An 18,637-nucleotide genomic window follows, 5' to 3' on the forward strand; every position below is an offset into this window, starting at 1 on the left:
CACACACACACACACACACACACACACACACACACACACACACACACCCTTGGTTTGAAAAACAACATAGAATGCAGGCCTCGCACGATCTGAGAACCATTTACAATTATAACCTACCAAGTCAGAGCTGATACCAAGCCAACACAAAGGCCTCAGAATTGTTACAAAAGGAACAGAATTGCTCTCTGGAAATAATATCCCAGTGGGCTAAATTCCCCTCCCCCTGCTTCTCCAAGGTGGTAAAAAAAAAAAGCATGATTCATGAATATAAATTTTTCTTGGCTTTTAAAATCATACACTGGCATAGTCCTCCCCGAACTTCAGCCAAATGAGAATACACAGATAATGACAATTTTACAATAAGTGGTTCCAGGACACAGGCTTTTCAAGATTCTCAAATGAAAGGCACTATAAAAAAGAGAATTATTATTATTATTATTTCAAGCACCCAGAAAAACCACAATCAACGATTAGCTGTAACAATTAAACTAACAATAGTACATCTGGAATAAGCTCCATGGTAATATGTACTTCATGCTTAATAGTTCAAATTAATTCAATCTGATGGTGTTAGACATACCAGCTAGGAGTTGAAGAGCACCGAAATTCACATTAGCTTCCACTTCAAAAGATATTATGAAAAGAGAAGGAAGGAAACGAGGCTATAAACAACAGTGGTAAATACGAAAGGCTCGGAGATGATATGGTTAGGAATAACTCTCAGCTATTAGGAATTCAGTGATGAAAATATGAAGGCTGATATTTCTATCCTTGCATATTCCTTCCGAGTCGAAGGCTGAGCTACCCCTCTGAGCGGCAGATCCGAAACCCTAAAATCAGGGCCATTATATTCAAAGAAGAGGGTGTCTTTTTCATTCTGCTCACAGCATCCTTTTCTAGTCCCCTATTAATACTGTGGAATAAATAGAGAATTTATCATTTTCAGGTTATAGATGAAATACGAAAGGGAGCAGGGGTTGGGGAGGCATAACAGGTGGGGTAGTTATTGCCTGATTTCCCTATTTGTCTCACTCCTCCTTGAAGATTTACTAGGTAACTGTCTTACACTGTACTCTCCACTGTTAAGTATTCTCTAAGGCAGGATTTTTCAACCTTGGAACCGTAGACATTTTGGCCTAGGTCATTCTTTGCTGTCAAGGGCTATCTTGTGCATTGCAGGATGTTTAGAAACATCCCTGGTCTCCACCTTGTAGATGCTAGTAGCATCCCCCACCCACAGCTGTGACAACAAAAATGTCTTTAGACATGACCATATGTCCTCTGGAGGGTAAAATCATACTGGATGAGAACTGCTACTTTAACTTTTTTTTTTTTTTTTTTTTTGAGATGGAGTCTCACCCTGTTCCTCAGGCTAAAGTGCTGTGTTGTAATCTCAGCTCAGTGCAACCTCTGCCTCCAGGATTCAAGTGATTCTCCTGCCTCAGGCTCCCAAGTATCTAGGACTATAGGCACGAGCCACAACGCTCAGGTAATTTTTTGTATTTTTATTAGAAGCGAGATTTCACCATGTTGGGTAGGCTGGTCTCGAACTCCTGACCTCCAGTGATTCGCCTGTCTCAGCATCCCAAAGTGCTGGGATTATAGGCAATGAACCACTGTGCCTGGCCAACTTTAAGTCTTAATTCACTCATTTTTGGGCATCAGGAGGAAAATCCAGACTGCAGACTCCCCTCTAGACACTTCTTCCTCATTAGAGATGAGCACAGAATGTATTTCCAGCTGTGTGCAAGGCAGCACTCTTCCCAGGGCATGCTGATTCCTCTTCCTAACACCTTTTGCACATATAGGCTTGTTGCACATAAAACAGAAATTTGGAACCTGGCATTCTTCAGTTCACTGTGCAGGAAAGAGTTAACATAGAGCAGGCCCGAGATGGCCTATCTTAGAAGGCCAGTTTGCAGTGTTGGCCTTTGATTGGCAACTGGGAAATTGAGCTGGTAAACAATTCCCTACACTGACATAACATTTTTCCTAAATTACAGAGCAGCCACTATACCTCACCTGTTTGTACAAACAATGTGGTTTATGCTGAACACTGCTTTTTTTCTGGGAGTCTGGAATGTGGGTATGTGCTAGGCAGATCAGCTCCCAGCAGTAACCTTGGGCACTGAGTCTCTAATGAGTCGCCTTGGTAGGCAACACTTCACACTTGTTGCAGCTTGTTGCTTAAGGAACTAAGCATCCTGTGTGACTGCACTGGAAGAGGACTCTTGGAAGCTTATTCCTGATTTCTCCAGACTGCACACCATGCACCTTTTCCCCATACTGATTTTACTTTGTATTTTTTCGCTGTAGCAAACTATAACCAGAGGATAACAACGCTGAGTCCCAGGAGTCCTCCTAGAGACTTACAGAACCTTGAGAGTGCTCTTGAGGACCACCAGTACAGATGCTCATTCAACATTCTACTGTGTGCCTCTATTTCTAGATACAGCAAAGAATTAAACTCCCAGGCCTCACAGAACTTATGCGGTGGCAGCCAGCAAAGCTTTCATTCTAGCATATTTCAAGCTTCTTTCATAGAAAACAAGCCCTGTGGCATCTCTTTTTTGTTTTTATAACAGCGTTTTAAAGATATAATTCATATGTCATACAATTAATCAATCTAATGTGTACAATTCAAGATTTTTATTCATAGAGTTGTGCAACCATGACCACAATCAATTTCAGAACGTTTTCATCACCCCATAAAGAAACCCTATATCCATTTAGAGTCACTACCCATTGCCTCCCAACCACCCAGCCCTAGGCAGCCACTAGACTTTCTGTCGCTATGGATTTACCTATTCTCGACATTTCACATAGAGTCATACAATATGTGGTCTTCTGTGAGTGGCTTCTTTCACTTACCAAAATGTTTTCAAGATTCATCCATGATGTAACAAGTATCAGCACTACATTTCTTTTTATTGCTGAATAATATTTCATTGTATGGATATACCACATTGCATTTATCCATTCATCACTAAATGGAAATTTCTGTTTTTTCTACTTTTTGGCCACTATGAATAGTGCTACTATGAACATTTGTATGCAATTTTTTTATGCACATATGATTACATTCCCCTTGGATAGACAACTAAGTGTGGAATTGCTGGATCATATATAGGTTTAACTTTTTGGGAAATTTTCAAACTGTTTTCCAAAGTAGCTGCACCGTTTACTTGCCAATAGCAGTGAAAGAGAGTTCTAATTTCTCCACATCCTTGTTAACAGTTATTAGTTATTATTATCTGTCTTTTTTTTTTTTTTTTCTTTTTTGAGACAGAGTCTCACTCTGTCCCCCAGGCTGGAGTGCAGGGATACAATCCAGCCTCGTGAGTAGCTGGGATTACAGGCACAGCCTACCATGCCTGGCTAATTTTTGTATTTTTAGTAGAGATGGGGTTTCATCATGTTGGCCAGGCTGGTCTCAAAAACCTGGCCCCGCCCACCTCAGCCTTCCAAAGTGCTGGGATTATAGGTGTGAACCACCTCTCTCAGCCTTATCTGTCTTTTTGCTAACAGCCCTCTTAGTGGGTGTGATATGGTACCTTATTATGGTTTTGATTTGCACTTCCCTGATGGCTAATGATGGTAGGCATCTTTCCATGGGCTTATTAGCCATTTGCATATCTTCTTTGGAGAAATGTCTATTCAGACCTATTTGTCTCATTTTAACTGGGCTATTTGTCTTTTTATTATTGATTTGTAAGAATTATTTGTATATTCATATTCCATACCCAAGTTTCTTATCAGATAAATAATTTGCAAAACATTTCTTCTAATTTGTGGGTTATTTTTATTCTCTCAATGATGTCCTTTAAAGCATAAAAGTTTTAATTTTTAGGATGTCCAATCTGTCTGTCTTTTTTTTCTTGCATTACTGTGCTTTTGGCATCATAGCTATGAAACCATTACCTAACACAAGGTCATGAAGATTTATGTCTGTGTTTTTGTCTAATAATGTTATAGTTTTAGCTTTTCCATTTAGGCCTTTGATGCTTTAAGGTAATTTTTGTATATAGTGTGAGGTAGGGGGTCCAACTTTATTCTTTTAGGGCATCTTTTGAATCATCCCCAGAAATAGTTTCAGGTAATTTGTCTATACAAATTAAGGTAACAAGTACCAAAACACAGAATCTATGCATATAACAAACTGCCTGAGAGCCTTTATAGAAACTTTGCAATTGGTCTTCTTTTTTTCAATTTTAGGAATATGCTTAGTGTTTTGCTACATCAGGAAGCAGTACCACCATTCATACCACTGGTGCTAGTACTACGACTAATAATAGTAACTAGCAGCTATTTAGTACTTAGTATGTGCCAGGCACTGCACTTGCATTTAATTAAATTCATCAACTTATAAGCACTACACACACTTTAACTTATATCATCTTCCTTCCAACACCATGAGACAGGTAGAAATGTCATCTCCATTTTACAGATGATGATATTAAGGCACGCTGATGCAAAATAATTTTCCTTTGGTCATAGAACAAGCAGGAAAAGCGATTTTAAAAAATTGAGGGGAGGAATGGCACTGAGAAGTGGGGGCCAAGTAATGTTGTATAGCAATTTCCAACAAATAGTAGCTAAGCACGTATGCAAAATATGTAAAATAAGCCAAACTCTAGCACTGGTAGATAACATTCCCAGTTCTGATTAAGATGCTGACAACAAAGGGTTAGTCTCCCTTTCTAACTCAACAAAGTGTAGGAAATCTTATCACTCAAGATCTCAGTAAGATTTATTTGATAGCTGAAAGGGTTTTGTCAACACTCCAAAATCGTATTAGTGACTAGATGATTGATGGAGTAAATCAATTAGAATCAGATTAGAAATGGAGATATGAAGTCAATTACTTCCAATCTGAAAATTAGGAATTCGTTAAACAATAATATAATAGATGGCATCAATTTTCAAAACTACCCTTTCTGTGTTTGTCTATAGGGCAAAATCCAAGTAAAAATGACTGAAAAGACTAACGCTATGGAGCAACTTGATCTTGGGAGTGCTTCCCAGCCATGTAGTGGGGTGAGTCTTGTCAGTTTTCAGTGGAGAAAATGTAGACAACAGAAAGCAGTTGATTTTCCCAGGTTCAAATAACTTTATGGCAGAAAAGTCAGTCAAGTCTAATTCTCTCTCACTATACTGGCTGAGTCCTTAATGATAAATACAGCAATAAATCGCTGACATGTATTGAGTCTTACATTATATAGCCCTGAAAGATGGCAACTAATTTATTTAATCCAAGGTGTATGAAGTAAGTACTATTATTATTTCTATTTTATATAAGAGGAAAATGAAGTAAAAATGTTAATTGGCCTGCTTAAGAGGTAGAGACCTTGAACCCTGCAGTCTGTGTTTGTCCTCTTCATTGTGCCTCCATATGGTTTCAGAATAGAAGCAAACAGACACATAAGGGTTAAGCATAGCTAACTCAATTCCAAGTTGAGTCTTTTTTACACTAGGCAAAGCTCTCTTCAATATATTTATAATAACTTTATACACCAAATAACATTTTGAAGTTTATTTCCTCTCCACATAGAAACATCACTGCATTTCCACTGGGATTTTCAGTACTGTCTGTTGTGGAACTGGTCTGAGCTTAGTAAATATTGCTTTATCATTCTTAAATAAAAGCTATTATAGAAAATGCAGAAAACAATTTCCCTTTCAGTTTCCCCACTTCTACCCATACTGAGAAAGATGGATCCTTAAAGTGCTGAAGGAAAGCTCACAATATAATAAAAGCTCAGTGTCATAAATGTTCCAAGTCCCTCCACTCCTTCCCTATAGTTAGAAAACTAAAATTTAATATAGGGCACAGCCCTCCAGAGAATTCAGTGTATCAAAATGTTAATACACTTTTATATATTTTAACTGAGATAAACAAGAAAGAGATAGGGAAGCCAAAGCAGCTACGGCAAAGGCGTAATTATGATAAGACTAATCCAGCTAACAGCAATAGAAGCAGATAGTGACTCTACTGTGATGCTGTGGTAGAGTTTGTATGGTCAGAAGACTATATCAATATAAAATGTGAATGAGGCGGCAGCCCCATTATAGGAAAGCAAAGATAACTTACTATGTGACTCTAGAAAATAAAACGCATCCAAGAGATCAAAGAGCATTTGTCCTATTACTAGAATATTATCCAAAGTATTTTATCAATGAAAACCTGGATCAAATAATTTGCTTCATTAAACAGTAATTTAAAAGGAGGATAGTATGTCTGTAACCAAATAGGAAGAGAAATGTCTACTTCATTTTTCATAACACAGCTTAAAGATTGTGGCAAACCTTTAAAATGCTATGTATAATGTAAAAATTCTCCTACCAGCTCTAAATTCGTGGGTGAGCTATCAACTATGTCATATTTCTCAGTCTCGACCACAAAAATACCGTGAAATACATATACATTGTTGAAATACACTCTTTCTCAACCTGGACTTTATCTTCTACTCCAATAACCCTGTCAAAAGGAAGAGTAGTCTGGTTACTTCATTTCTGGCAGATCCACATTAACTCCTTTCTTTTAATGCTCATTAACCTTACTGTTAGTAATACTTCTGACCCTCAATACCCACCCTTTAAGACAGGTCAAAACTACATTCTTCAGTTTATGATTTATGCCTTTCCCTCAAGTCTTTGCAGGTAAAATGAGACAAAAACAATGGTTTCTACTCCAGCCAGATTGAAATTTTCTACCTTCTCCACTCTTCTCACTAAATTCTACCTTGCAGTTGATTTATTTTGTTTTGCTTTGTTGTTTAAAAAGAATTGTTTTAAACAATTATTTTATTTACTGAAACTGGGGCATATTAGATACACATCCAATTTAAAATTCACATCTTGTAAATAAATTTTGAAGTGTTTTCTCTCTCTCTCTCTCTCTCACACACACACACACACACACACACACACACACACACACACACGGCATGCAACAGTTGTCCTAAGGTGAAACAGTCACCTTATCAATAAACTGTCAAAACTGTTCTCACCCAAGGCTGAAAAATTGTTTATCCTAAACATGAAATCCTGTAACAAATTTAAGTTAGATATATGAAACTCATTACTTGTAGTTTTCCCCTTGCAAAGATCTCCAAAAATGTACAAGTAACTAATATACATCAGTCATAACATAATCCTGGATCATCCCCACATCAAAACCAGATGGTCCTTTAATTTTAAACCCATCATCAGAGAACAAGAGAAAGTTATTTCATTTTACATAAAACAAAATTCACATATGTCAACAAAGAAAGACTCAAGAGAAACAAAAACAAAAACACTCGTGCTGACACTGATGTTCAGTGCCCTAGTTAAACAGTGGCCCAAAGGCCAGGGATCAAAAACAAAATAGCAGCTGTGTATCCCTACAATGAAATGTAAGAGGCTTTAACCCTTTGGCTTCAGAAATCCAGATTTTTCCAATTAAGTGAATGCATACTTCCTAGATGCCAAAAGTGGAGAAAGTGGATGTGCCAGTGTGGAAAGAAAAAGAGCCACCATTCAGTGGGAAAACCAGAGAATTGGCTTTTAACTGAGACTTCTTAGAAAGTTATGCAAAACAAACAAACAAACAAACAAAGAATGGTTATAGGCTGCTATATCATCAATTTAAGTGGAGGCGACTGTGTCCTAAGGTTCAATGTGAAATGTATGGGGAAAAATATATACTGGGGCAAGTCTCATCCTTAAAGCAAAACATGAAAACAAAGTATAAAAGTGCCCAGCCTGACAGCATACGCCCAAGCCAGATTGCTCTGCATGAGCATGCATAGAAAATGTCAAGATTCACACTATTGTTTCTCATAAGGACTCAACAAAATGAATCTTTAATGACTATTCCAACAGAATGAGGGAATCCACAGAATGTAGTCATTTCAGTAAAGTACTATCACGCTTTGTGCTGATTTCCTGAACAAACTGCATTTTATTATAAAAACAAAAGGAAAAGGAGATGCTTTAAAAAACTATATTCCTATATTTCAATTCCAGCATTTAAGTTCTGGAAGGACCTATATAATGGAGGCAGCATTCAGTTAAGAAATCATGCCAATCCATTGTCAAATTTTCACTATAATTTCCCTTAAAAGGTGTTTTCTTCCAATATCTATTAATCACAAAGAAACATAAACTGTGACTGTATAGTTCAGAAAATAAAAACATAGAAATTAATGACATATAACATTATGATCAAGGTGTTTGGTAAACAGTAAGTTATGAGTTTGGAATTATCAGAAACAGGCTTTTAAAATCATGTGGTCAGGAGATCAAAACCCTCCTGGCCAATGTGGTGAAACCCCATCTCTACCAAAAGTACAAAAATTATCTGGGTGTGGTGGTACACGCCTGTAATCCTAGCTTCTCAGGAGGCTGAGGCAGGAGAATCGCTTGAACACGGGAGGCAGAGATTGCAGTAAGCCGAGATCGCCCCACTGCACTCTAGCCTGGTAACAGAGCAAGACTCCGTCTCAAAAATAAAAAAAAAAACCTCTGGACTTCAAAAAATCTCTTCAGGTAGTCGATATGTCCCAATGTAATGGCAATTAGAACAAGAGCTTCAAAGAAGGACCGAAGGACCACTGGGTGTTTGTGTTGTCACTGATGGCGCTCCGTATCCTCTCCCAGACTTTTGTGTATTCCTCTTCATGCCATACAGCTGTCACGGCCACAGCCAGTTCATTGATCATTTCTACTAGCTTGTCCTGGTGAGCTTCTGTTTCCATGTCTTGTCCTTTTGGAGCCTCCCCAGTATCAGTGGTGAATATCACTGTCTTTGGAGTCATGGTGGACACTCAGTTACTAAAATAAAATTGATGTGCTCCATCCATGGGAGCAGCAAATGTGTATTTCCCACTGGATTCTTGGTCTCCTTTATAAATCCCTTTATTATCAGGTCCTGCAATCTCCATGGTGATGTCCAGGAAGCCACCCTCAGCCACCTTCTAAGGCCCATCTTGGTGCCTGAGGTGACTCACTTAAGCACTCCTCAGCACATACATGGATGCTGATGAAACAGCCCAAGACTGTGGCCAAGAGAGTGGTCTGGAGCAGCAGCCGCTCAGCAAGTGTCACTACAGTGGATCTGGAGCTGAGGTCAGGACCTGGACTGCAGCCTCTGGAGCCACTGCCGCTGCCACCACCCTACTGCCACCACCCTACTGCCACCATCCTACTGCCACTGCCACCACCCTACTGCCATCACCCTACTGCCTTTGCCTACCTGGCACTTTTAGCCAATCCTAGGAAAAACGCAAGTTCAAATGCCCATTGAGTTGGGAGGTACTGTAAATAAATGAACATCTAATGTTAAGAAAAATAAGACAGGCTGGGTGCAGTCACTCACGCCTATCATGCTAACACTTTGGGAGGCTGAGGCAGGTGGAATATGAGGTGAGGAGATTGAGACCATCCAGGCTAACACAGTGAAATCCAACCTCTAATAAAAATTAAAAAAAAAAATTAGCCAGGTGTGGTGGCATGCACCTTAATGCCAGCTACTTGGGAGGTTGAGGCAGGAGAATCACTTGAACCTGGGAGGTGGAGGTTGCAGTGAGCCATAGTCACACCACTGCCCTCCAGCCTGGGCGACAGAGTGAGACTCTGCCTCAAAAATAATAATAATAATGATGATGAAAAATAAAAATAAGACAGCAGTATGTTACTGGTTGAACATATCCGAGTCACGTGGCACCAAAGAATTTTACCAGCAGTGAATCCATACGAGTCTGCAGCAACCTCAATTCTTGCCGCTTCAGAACAAAGAATTCCACCAAAGGGCATAAGGCAGAAGGAGACACTAGAGCAAGTTTTAGAGCAGGAGAGAAAGTTATATTAGAAAGCTTTAGAGCTGGAATGAAACAAAGTAAAAAGTATACTTGGAAGGGGGCCAAGCAGGTGGCCCCCTTGAGAGATCAAGTGCACAGTTTGACTTGGGATTTCATACATTGGCGTACTTCCAGGCTCTCGCCTCCCTTCTCCCCTGATTCTTCCCTCGGGATGGGCTGTCCACATCCTGGGTGGCCTGATACCGCTTGAGAGGGGCCGCATGCGCAGTGTGTTTACTGCGGTTGCATGCATACTCACTTGAGGCTTTCTTCCCTTACCTGTCAAGCGTACCTATAAGGTCATACGCCAGTTAAACTCCTCCATTTTGCCTCTTAGAGCACATGCCGGATCCCACTTGCCCACCTTCTGAGATCTTATTGGGAAGCGGCTGATCACCAGTTTCAGGTTTTTTTCTATCTATTGGGAGACTGTCGTTCCCTGGCGCCAGCTGCAACCAATTATTATTTGAGCAAACCATCTTAACAACTGCCTGACCATCGCCTGATGGTCGCCTGGCATTCCCAGTGAGATGTGGGTGTCCCTCTACTGCCCCAACTCGTACCTGACTAGCTGCCTACTGTAACAATTACACTTGATTGCATTTTTTAAATTGTTACTTAGTTTTTATTTCATAATCATAAACTTAACTCTGGAACCCAAAGGGAACTGCAGAGAGAGAACAAAGATGATAGGCTACTGGGAGCAAATGGGGTGGAGGGGCGCTCGCCTGAGCTATGGAAGGAATGGTCTGGTGGTTAAGATAAAACACAAGTCAAACTTTTTAGAGTTGTCCACAGTCAGCAACGGTGGCCTTCTTGCTAATCTTGCCATTCCTGGTCCCAAATCACTCCATGGCCTCCATGATATTCATGCCTTCTTTCACCAAGCCAGAGACCACATGCTCTCCATCCAACCACTCAGTATTGGCAGTGCAGATGAAAAACTGGGAGCCATTTGTGTTGGATCCAGCATTTGCCAGAAGCAAGATGCCAGGACCTGTATGCTTTGGGATGAAGTTCTCATCATCAAATTTCTCCCCATAGATGGACTTGCCACCAGTGCCATTATGGCGTGTGAACTCTGGAATAATTCTGTGAAAGCAGAAACCCTTATAGCCAAGTCCCTTCTCGCCAGTGCTCAGAGCCCGAAAGTTTTCTGCTGTCTTTAGAAGCTTGTCTGCAAACAGCTTGAAGGAGACAAGACCCAAGGGCTCGCCGTTGACAGAGATGTGGAAGCACACAGTAGGACTGACCATGGCTGATAGTACTGGACTCCTGGCAGCAGCAGTGTCTGCAAAGCCTTGTTTTTTTTTTTTTTGTTTTTTTTTTGTGTGTGTGTGTGTGTTTTTCTTTTCGACAGAGTCTTGCTCTGTAGCCCAGGTTGGAGTGCAGTAGTGCAATCTCGGCTCACTGCAATCTCCACCTCCCGGGCTCAAGTGATTCTCTTGCCTCGGCCTCCAGAGTAGCTGGGACTAGAGATGCAAACCACCACCATTGGCTAATTTCCTTTGTATTTTCAGTAGAGATGTGGTTATGCCATGTTGGCCAAGCTGGTCTCAAACTCCTGACCTAAGGTGATCTGCTTGCCTCAACCTCTCAAAGTGCTGGGATTACAGGTGTGAGCCACCATGCCCGGCCCCATGATTGCAGATTAAATGCACTATTTCCCCATCCAACCTCACCCCTATCTTTTTTTAACAGACTTTTGAAAATATATTTTTCATTTTTCAAACTTTGCTGGACAAGTTTTTTATAAAGAGTTTCAACAGCAAAGCAGGTTGCTAGAGAGAAATTAGCTGTTGACCTCAGTATGGGGAGACCGCAGGAAGTGTCCTCAGATTGAGGACTGTGGCAAACCACTTGCGTACCGTGGCAATCGCTGCTCACTCAGCCATTTCTTGTCAACTAGGTGTTCAGGCAGAATGTTGTGAGATCTTTCAGTTATTATAGAAAAGTAAGAAAACCTGCATTTTATGTGAAACTTCCAGATTTTCTAACATTTTCTATTTTTTTCTTGAAATCTTTTATTGTTGCAATATGTTTTATTTCTATATTCCTGTGTAGCACACATCTGGTTTTTTATTTGTGTTGTTTTTGTTTTGTTTGGTTTTTAGGCCAGTGAGCTGATGGATCAAGCTGATGGATTTAGGTTTTGTCATTCATTGGTCAGTAGCTTTTAGTCTTTTTCACCACGACCCTCCCACCTCAACCAACCATCCTTTCCACCAACCCATGCCCATCATTTCCTTTTAGACTTTGCTGAAGAAACTACTGCTCCACACAATTTTCCCTAGATCACTCTATCCTTTATTCCTCATTATCAAACTGTTTTATTCCTTTAGCCTTTAATAGGTACGCTCTGTGGTCCATTGGTGAGCCCTTTATCTCTCTCTCTAATTACATCTAGACTATAAATCTCTAATGCCGAGGACCCTGTCTCCTACCACCTTCACACTCCCTTAGCAGAATGTTGTGCACCCAGCAGGCATTACATGTATACTTTGAGTAAAGAGTTTATATGCCTAGTCTTGCTAGGATAGAAGTTTTTATTCTATGCTTGATGCATTTCTGGATCAAAATATTAAGCCTAAGTCAAGTCTCCATAGTTAAGGTAATCTTGAAGATTAAAACACTTAGCTGGACAGGCAACAAAAAACACTTTATCTGAACAATGAAAGAAGAAGCCATCTGTTGGTCTGAAGTATCAAGGCAACTGTCCCAATCCTGCAGACTTTCAGGATTGGGACTTACTTTCAAGATGTAAGCAATGGTGGAAAATATGCAATGCAAGCGCCATTGTTTCACTCTCCCGGGCCTGTGACAGACATCTTTAAGAGATCACAACATTCTCTTCTTCTAAGGCTGCATGCAGCCTAAGAAAACTTTTGAACATAGTATCCTAGATGTATTGTGTCCATCTTGTTTACTTCTATTAAGAAATAGAGTTGACATGTGAGCTGAAAATCCTATCACATGAAAGTACACATACAATTTATTGTTCAAAAGCTAGAGAACAACATACAACTGCTGCTTCATCTCAATCTCTCTATATTTTAATTTATTTATTATTTCGAGACAGGGTTTCACTTTGTTGGCCAGGCTGGAGTGCAGTGGCACCAACACAGCTCACTGCAATCTCCTCCTCCCAGGCTCAAGAGATCCTCCCACTTCAGCCCTGCAAGAAGCTGGGACCACAGGTGTGCACCACCAGTATCTTGCTATGTTACCAAGGTCTCAAACTCCTGAGCTCAAGCAATCAACTCACCTCAGCCTCCCAAAGTACTGAGATTACAGATATGAGCCACTCCATCTGGCCTCAATCTCTGTATATTTTAGAGGACAAACCACTTAGAATGGGAAAAGTTGTCTCTAAAGTTGACCAGTCAAGAAGAAACAATGTTTCCACTTTAATGACTATGCCAGACTTGCCTTACCCCTTAAGTTTTAATCCTGTAAGAAAGATTTACTCTGTGATGAGTAAATCTTTTGTTGCACCTTGTAAAGCATACTGAAACATACAAACTGTAAATGACTTCGCAGGGATTGCTGATTTAAATAAATAAATTGCTATAATTTTAGTTATAGTAATAGTCAAGGGATTATTTCTTTTCCTAAACTCTGAACCAAAGCAGTTAGGAACAACTCAGACACAAAATGGCCAGCATCAAGAATTACAATGAAAAACCAATTACCTTTAACTATAAGAAACCTTATTTGCATTTATTAAAACAAATGATCTCTCAGTAGTGGAGAAAATAAATGTGCATTGGTTGATTAATCCTTCACTTGTAAGAAACCAAAAATTACTTTTCAGAGATTCTGTATCTTATCTAAATTTATAGACAACAAGAAACCAGTAAATGATAAATGATCAAGGACTAAGGAAAAAAACTACATAGCACAGTGGACATCTATGAGTTTCACTTGCCCTAGCGTGCATTCCTCATTGTGCTGGTACCATCGTTCTCATTCTCCTGTGGGAAATCCTCTTCTCCAGTTCTCACTCCAGATGGTACAGATGGAGCTAGCTTCACTCCCCACCGAGAATGAGCAAGTGACCAATCAATATATTTCACTGGTGAATGATTTGGGGAGCCAATCATTGATTCAAGTCAGTCCAATGCTACTCAAGCCTAAGATTTGAGACCTACTGAAGAAACTACTGAGAAAGGTAAGAATTTTTAAAAATATGTTGCTGGCATTCTGAGCTGGTAAGATAAAAGGTTCAAGCTTCTAGTCGCCATCTAATCACCACAAAGCAAGACCATGCCTATGTGTGCCACCAACCCAATGGAAAGAGAACTAAGAGATGACAGAGACATTTCTGCTGCCATCTTTGAGTAGCTGAATCCAATCACTCTGGAGGCAAAAAGATCTTAACTTTATAGATAGGCAAGCAAAAATCTCCCTACTTTCATTAAGCCACAGTTACAGCGGGGTTTCTGACATTTGCAAATAAAAAAATTAAAACTAAATGAATTCGCTTATAGCTTATTTCATTACTAGATACTCAGTGTCTATGCTTTTGCATTGCTAAGCAAGAAAACTTCAGTTCCAATACTGATGGGCTGTTACCTCATGCAGGTACCCTAATAAGTCTTGTTTCCTCTCAGTGCCATTGTTACCTCATTTATAAAATAGAGGTCAAAATGGCAGCCCACAAAGAAGAAATATAAATGGCCAATAAGCACATGAAAACAAATTGAACATCATTAGTGAAGAAGGAAATGCAAATCAACTCTATAATGATACCACTTCACACCCACTAGAATGGCTATGATCAAGAAGATAGACAATAAGTGTTTTCTAGGCTGTGGAGAAATTTGAAATCTCATATTGGCAAGTGGATATATAAAACGATGCTTCAAAAAGCATCGGAAAGTTCCTTAAAAAGTTAAACATAGAGTTACCATGTGACCCAGCAATCCTACTCCTAGATATATACCCCTGAGGAAATAAATATACAAGTACACACACACACAAATATACAAAAGTCCATAAATGCATTAATATTAACAGCCAACATGTGGATACCAATTTTGGCTGTTAATAATAATGAATGGATAAACAAAATGTGGCATATCCATACTATGGAGCATTATTTGGCAATAAAAAGAAATGAAGTTCTGTTATATTTCACAACATGGGTGAGCCTTGAAAACAATACACTAAGTGAAAGAAGCTAGTCACAAAAGACCACACATCATATGATTCCATTTATGTGCAATGTCCAGAATAGGCAAATTCATAGAGACATCAAGTAGATTGGCAGTCACCAGGAGGTAGGCGGAGAGGAAGGATAGTGACGGCTAATGGCTAGGGGTTTCTTTTCAGAGTGATGAAAATGTTCTGGAATTGATAGTGGTAATGACCACTCAACTTTGTAAATATACTAAAACCACCAGGTTGCACATTATTAAAGGATACACATTGTGATATGTGAATTATTTCAATAAGAAAAAAATACCTTATAGAAAAAATGGTAGCCTATTCTGATTCTCACACATGACCATTATAAAAAATCCATAATGCTAACGATATTAAGGTGACCATTCTTGAAGAAGCCTAAGGAAAAACGATCCATACAAATGCAAAGTCCTATTGTTTTCAAAGCCTCAGCAAGTGCTAAGAGAATGGGAAAAGAAAATTACCGAATAGATTTTCCCAGATCACTTAACTTCCTTTGTATCCAGCAATGGTCAACAAATATATAGCAGGCGTACATAAAAGCTATTTGAAGACCTCTTGAGGTTAACAGCATGCAACATACTGCCACTGCCCCAGCCTGGCGACGAATATTATTTATACCACCCTTTCACAGCTGCCTCACTTTCCCATTAAACATTCAGAGACTCCTTGTTAATAAACTACATTATGAGCCGGATGCATTGTCTGGATAAACTGCATTGTCCAAAACACTGCCCCATTATTACAGAAAATGCAGAACGTAATTAGTGTTCTTCTTTGCATAAGCTGCAGCTTCCAAAAATGGTGCCATATTATAAAGCCTTAATTAATAAACAAGAGTTGGGCCATGACTGGTTACACTTATCTGAATTTTAAATTGTGAAGAAAGGCCACTGTTCAAATTCCGTTTACAAATATCTACATTTTAGCTAGCCTACACGAAGATAATCTAAACAGAAAGCCTGAGAACTCTGTGTTGCTAATAGCATTGTGTTGGTACACCAACAATAGCAAGCCATTAACTGCTGGGACATAAACCATCCTGAGAAATGCTCAGAGTGGAATGATGATAACATTGTATTTCAGCTGTATTATATGGTGCAATTCTTCTATTTGTTCATATGCATTTCCTATTTAATAGATGGAGGAACCAGAGTGGCTTTTCACATCTCTGTGAAGTCTTAAATGTGGAGGGAAAAGTAAGCTGGCAAAAAAACAAAAAAGATAAGTACAAGGCATTGCGGGGTGGGAGCAGGGTCACATCACAGTGGAATGTAAGTACACAGTTCCTTTCTCCATTTCCAGCTGGTTTTTATTGATTTTCCCCTAACCTAACCCCAAAGGAAAGCCATTTCTGTAAGTCATGAGCATTAAACTAATATTTGGGACCATAATATTGAGCAGCCCAGTTTATGAGCCTCGGCTAAAGGGGCATTTGCATTAAACTGCACTCACCTGATTAAAATCCATCAACTCTGGCACCTTGAGCATTGCAGAGCACCTGTTAGCCTTGGCTGTGGGATTCGGCATACTGAGGCGGACCATAATCAGAAGGCAGCAAGGAATCAGACTGGGAGAGGAAAGGGAGGAGGAGAACATGTGATGTGTGTTGAAAACCAGATCGCATTAAAGACCACCAGTGCTCAAATCTGAAAAGAGTCCTAAGCCTACTGCAAACACAGAGCTGTGAGAACATGATAATTCTTTCAACGAAGTCTGTAATATGGCTTATAGAGCCTGTGAAAACAGGGTGGATGATACAGTGTTACAGTTCAGCGAAGAGTGACTGGCACAGCAATGGAACACAGCAAACACAGGAAGCTCCGAAATGATCCCTGCCTCAGAAGAGTGAGCAAGAGCTCAGGGAGTCAAAGCTCAGAGACTTTCTGCAGCCTGAACAAGCCGTCTTAGATCATTGCCCTTTCCATCAGCTCCAGGCACCAAGCACAGGCTTAGAGTCCTATCGGCCTCAGAAGGACCTGCTCCACTGTGACCCACAGGGATGGCATTTGAATCTGTAATAGCCTGTCAGAGGCCACCGTGATGCATTTGAAGAAGAGCTATCCCTGAGACATTGGTTCAAGTTCTGGATCTGTACCAGGTATCTGTGTGGTCATGGACAAGCAGTCTGGCTCATCTGAGCAAGAAGATGCAGATAATAAACACATGTGAAGTGAATGAATGAGAATAAGACCTCTAAAGCAGAATTTCTCTCCCCAGTGATACAGATAGAAGACAAGGAAATACTGGATAGAAGAGGAGAGTTCCCTGGCAAAGGCCCCACCCTCAAGCCTGAAGACCTGTGGCCCTAAGTGGGAATAGGCATTTCTGTTGCCTTTGAGCACAGCACATCCCCTTATCCTGTGCCTATATAAATCCCAAACCCCAGGCTCCAGGAGCAGACAAGGAGAAGAGGAAAAAAGCAGATGGATGGCACAGCAGAAAAAGAGAGAAGAGAAGGAATGTCTGAATGCCGAGAAGAACTTGGCTGGGCGTGGTCAGAGAGGAGTTTGGCCACTGAACAGCCAAAACTCCAGGGGAAGATCATCTTCCCATTCCATTCCCCTTTCAGTTCCCCATCCATCCCACTGATAGCCACCTCCACCACTCAAAAAACCCCACATTCATTCTTCAAGCCTGTGTACGACCGAATTCTTCTAGGATGTTGGGCAAGAGCTTGGGTTACAGAAGGCTGTCACATTGGTCCTTTCAGAAAGGCAGAGGGAGCATTGAGCTGGTTAACACTTAAGCCATCTGTGGATGGCAGAGCTAAAAGAGCATTTTAACAGTGGGGCCACAGGCACCACTCCTAAGCACTAACATGGGACCAGAGCCCAAAGTACTCATCCTAACTCCTGTACCTGCCCATCTGTGTGTTCCCTCTCCCACAAGGGATGTGAACTCATGGTGGTTGAACAGAGAGCCACACCCCTGTCGCATGTGCTCCGTGAATGGGGTCAGGGAGCTCCCCCATTTTATCAACACCATTGACATTTGAGGTCAGATAATTCTTTATTGTGGAAGCTGTCCTGTGCATTGCAGGATGTTCATCCCTGGCCTCTACCTACGAGACAGTAGTAGCGCACACATTCCCTTAATTATAACAACCACAGCAGTCTCCAGACATTGCCAAATGTCTCCCAAGAGCCAAAATTATACCCATTGAGAATCTCTAATGTATCCTTCAGAATGTAGATTCTAAGATCTAAATTAATGAACCATACACCCAGATACTGTCCCCTAGTTATTAGGAAAACTTATACAGATACCTTTAATATCACTGGAAATTCATTAAGACAAAAATTTTACTGAGCACCTATTATCTGCCATGGAGAAAGATACTGTTCCTGCTCCTAAGAAGCTCACAAGTTTAAGTGGAAAGTGGCATTTTACAACTCCACATCAAAGAAAAGAGAAATGTTCAGGTAACCATCTTTCCAATAAATAATAGAATATCATTCCATCTGATTAGAGAGGTGAACTGTAAAGACAGGCAAGAATCAGAGCACATCTCTTTGCTGTTAAAAGAATACTACATGTATCAAAGTTGCTGACATTCGATAAGGTGAATTTTTCGTAATTTTGACTGGTTTTAGATGTTTGCTGCA

At 40.2% G+C, this 18,637-nt stretch overlaps 1 protein-coding gene and 2 pseudogenes across 9 annotated transcripts in view; all 3 read right to left on the reverse strand.

Annotated features, from left to right (window-relative positions):
* FHIT (fragile histidine triad diadenosine triphosphatase) overlaps positions 1 to 18,637 on the reverse strand; it is a 1,501,749-nt gene that overhangs the window by 1,017,632 nt on the left and 465,480 nt on the right. The gene's annotated exons all lie outside the window — the stretch shown is intronic.
* LOC116559596 lies at positions 8,445 to 9,737 on the reverse strand (annotated as a pseudogene).
* LOC116559181 lies at positions 10,500 to 12,979 on the reverse strand (annotated as a pseudogene).

Source organism: Sapajus apella, unplaced genomic scaffold, assembly GCF_009761245.1.
Source record: "Sapajus apella isolate SASKATOON/1434 unplaced genomic scaffold, GSC_monkey_1.0 scaffold23, whole genome shotgun sequence".
Taxonomy (NCBI): Eukaryota; Metazoa; Chordata; class Mammalia; order Primates; family Cebidae; genus Sapajus; species Sapajus apella.